The 4,108-nt window shown below is 30.4% G+C and overlaps 1 protein-coding gene across 4 annotated transcripts in view; it reads left to right on the forward strand.

Annotated features, from left to right (window-relative positions):
• LOC105231954 (serine-rich adhesin for platelets) overlaps window positions 1–4,108 on the forward strand; it is a 106,080-nt gene that overhangs the window by 75,951 nt on the left and 26,021 nt on the right. The gene's annotated exons all lie outside the window — the stretch shown is intronic.

The following is a 4,108-nucleotide window of genomic DNA, read 5'->3' on the forward strand; positions in this document are numbered from 1 at the left end:
TCGCTGAGAAATGACAAAGCGGCTGACGCGCCAACAACTCGTACATCAAATTCTGGCTGCGAGTGGACGAGCGGCTCAGCTCGGCGGCTCAACAGCTCAGGCAGTCATTGCCGAAATATTTTGTTGTTGCTTTGGTTGTGTGCGCTTTTACAACGTATGGCAAAGGCCGAGGCTGATGACTGAGGATAAAAGTGGGCACATGACATGACAGCCACACACACATACCAGAATTTATAGGCGCGTGGCAGCAGAGAGGATTGTCCTTGATGGCACTCACAGCGCGGCATTAAAAATTAATAAGCGTACACAAGCGGACAAACAAGGAATGCCACACGAAGTCACTTACAGTGATGGATTGAAATGGGCTGACAGGTGCAAAAAAAAATCTGACGTTTTATTACAATTGAATGGAAGAATCAAAAAATCGAGGTTATGTTCAATAACAAAAGCAGCGCTGGAATCCCCTCGGTTCGTTCTTCACGTTACAATGTGGGGTACAGGTCACAGAGTAAATAGTGTTACAGTAGTTGGTTGGAATTAAATAAAAATGAAGATAAGCGGCGGTTCTCAGCATTAAGAGACGCCAGCTTATGTGAGACGGAAGCCCGTAATCCCGAAACTAAATATATAACCGACGTAGTCTCTATGGAGGCTAGGTTAGATTGAATGTTTGAATGTTTTGAAGGCGAAGAACTCACTGGACCTCTTGCGATTCACCTTGAGCCCAAAGGATCTTCCGACAATGCAGGAACTAAGGATAGTCCAGCGCTGATCAAGATACCGCAAAGCCCAACTAACAAATAGTGGTAGACACGAAAAGTTTGGTGCAGAGACCCGTTCCCATTTTGCTGACAACGAGGCTTGGATGCCTTTTCTTGCTAACTCGTCAGCTTTGCAGTTAACTGCGATTCCGTTGTGGCTTAGTAACCACACTAGTCGTATCAGATGTCCCTACTTCTACGGCCACCACTGTACTCCGGTACATCACACACACAAACACAAAGGCAGCTTTAAAGGTATTGCTTTCAGCATTTGAGCTATGCCATGCTCTACAACTCTGTGCTATGCTGGATGAGTGCCCTCATTCGCTTTGTGTCACTCATCAATTCAGTTTGTGTGCGACCCCGCCCACCATACTGCCTTCAAATCCCCGCTTGTGTATGCCATCTGCAGCTGGTTGACCTGCTGCCTTTTGCTGCTCACAAAATCATGATGCAATGCTTGTACTTTACGGCTGTCCAGCAGCGAAATTCCCATTGAATTATCGCTGCTCTTGATGCCATTGAATTTTTTCCCCCAGCAGCAGCAGCTTTAAGCACAGCGGAGAGGAAGAGAGTGTGGTGAAAATGAAAGAAATGCGTTGCATTAATCAAGCGTTAGGATTACAAAAGAATTTCAGGCAGCTCAAAGGTGGCAGGAAAAATAGTGGCAGCTTTGATTTATAAATAAATTGGCAAAAAAAATATAAAAAATAACAGTTATAGGACGAACATTTTTTACAGGAAAATAGTAGCCTTAAAAATTTTTTTTTTAATTTCAAATTAAAAAAAAAATATTACAGTTTAATAATTTTCAAACTAAAAAAAAAATTTTAAGTTTAAAAAAATTTCAAAATTAAAACAAATTTTTAATTTAAAAAAAAAAAATTTAATTATAATTTTATTTCAAAAAATTTTGATTTTTTTTTATTTTCAATTTAAAAAAATTCAATTATTTTTTTTTGAAATTTTTTTTCCAATTTAAAAATTTTTAGTTTACGCCATTAATACATTTTTGACACTTGTAGTATTCAATTTTAAACTAAAAACCATTTTTTAACTGCAAAACTTCTAAGCGCCTAAAACTGTGCAACAAACACTAACTGCAGCAGCGTTACCGTTATTGTTAGAAAGTTTGTGCCTCAATGTTGCATGCTTTTGGGCGAGCAGTGCACGTCTGCCCAGTAAATTACACGAAGTAAATTTTAAAATCTCGCTACAATAAATTTTCATTACATTTTAATAAATTACTTAACTTTGTTTAATTAAAACCCATCGAAAAAAACTTTTTGCTGACCGCAAATAACAACAAATACACTCATACGTTTGCTCTCGCATACCTTTGTGCTCCAGCAATCCCTTTAGTGGCTTTCGTCCGCAAAACATAACGGTCAACTTTAAATTTTCACTCAAAATGCCGGCAAAACAATACCCTAAACAGTCGTTCTGATGCACAACAGCAGACATACATACATATACACGCAGCGGCGCACAAATAACCCTTAAAATATAACAATAACAAAAGTAACTAAAAAAATAAACAAAAAAACATGCTGCCAGACTTTAAAAATTGATATAGGTTATTATTTTTCGGCCATTCTAAGCAAAACTTTTATAAAGCTTTCAAAATCATACACATGAATACTAATTAACTCATTAATATGTTATATGAAGGCCGTTGGAACGCAAACAATTTTGCAAAATTACACATGTACATTACACTATGCTAAATATATTCACTAAATATATATAAACGAACGTGGTAAATACTAATGTTGGACAAAGAAAACACTTTAAATATTCAAAAGCGCAAACAAAAACGATCTGAGTCGAGTAATTTCATTTTATTGACTACAAAAACAACTAAATACAAACATTTATACATATACATATATACATATATAATTTAGATACAGTATAAATGCCGCATAGTGACAGTTTTGGGCCGAGCTTCTTCCTCATAATTTTACACAATTTTAGGAATACAAAGGAGGAGAAGGTGGGAACTATAACGTAAGGAAAATAAACGGAAAGAAAGAAATAAAACGAGAAATATAAAGAACAAGACCAGAGATAAAAAGTGAGAGAGAGAAATTACAGGAGTTACAGACTAATTTATATTGTAGTTATAAGGCTGTAATAATTCCAACCCGGAAAGAAACAAAACACTTTTCAAAACAATGCAAAAATAAATAAATTCTCATTTTATTAAAATATTTCTTTTTTTAGTTCATTTTACTGGATTTTTGACATAGCAGGATATTTATCAAACACTATTTTACAGATAATACATTTAATTGGGCACAATTTGTGTTAGTAGGACTTGAACTTGAAGTTATTGAAAAGCAGTTTCTGTTAAAAGTAATTCATTTTTCTAAAATTTAACTTCAGCATTTTAATGAAAACGTAAAATATCAAAAGTAAAGAGAACGTGAGTTTGACTGATAAAATATTAAAAATTAAATTATTTTCCATCAAAAAGCAAAAAGTTCATTATTTTTAAGATTATCTTTGGAAACAACGTATTTATTACCATTAAAAAATAATAACTTTATAATAAAAAAAAAAACGAATAATTTTTTCATAGCATTTGATGCTAATAATTTTAAAGAAAGAAATTTAATTTTTTTTTGTAAATTTAATAAATTTTGAAAAAAAAATTTAAAAAAAATATTATTCTCTATTATTATATTTTTTTTTTTTAATTAAAAAAAATAGAAAAAAAAAATCATAAATAATATTTGAAAAAATTTTCTAACAAAATTAATTATTGATATTTTCAAATTCTCAAAAATATAGAAAATATTATTTTTAGAACTGAAACTAAAAAAAATATTTGTAAATAAAAATCAAATTTTCAAAAAAAGTTATACAGTTTACATATAATCGAAAAAAAAATATATAATTTTATTTAAAAAATTGAAAAAAAAATTATACGTTTTTTTCGAAAACTAATAATTTTCTTTTTTTTTACAAACAAATTTTTTGAATTCCAATTTCTTCTGTGTTTTTTTAATAAAATTTAATTTTTATGATGTTAAAACAAATTTTCAAAATTTTTTTTTCTTCACTATTTCAATAAATTTAATATTAATAAAGTTCAAAAAATATATATTTTTATTTTATTATTTGGAAACCATATTTTTCAAATAAAAATAAAGTGCTTTCTTTAAAAAAAAATCTTTTTTCACTAAAAATACAAAGTGAACATTTTATTTTTATTTTAATTAAAAATTCTTTGTTAAACCAAATTTCAATATATTTTTTTTAAAGCAAATTTTTTTTTAATTATATAGTTTTAAAGAATAGAAAAAAAATTCAGAAAAAATACGAAAATCAAGACTAAAAAA

Source organism: Bactrocera dorsalis, chromosome 4 (assembly GCF_023373825.1).
Source record: "Bactrocera dorsalis isolate Fly_Bdor chromosome 4, ASM2337382v1, whole genome shotgun sequence".
NCBI classification, from domain to species: Eukaryota; Metazoa; Arthropoda; class Insecta; order Diptera; family Tephritidae; genus Bactrocera; species Bactrocera dorsalis.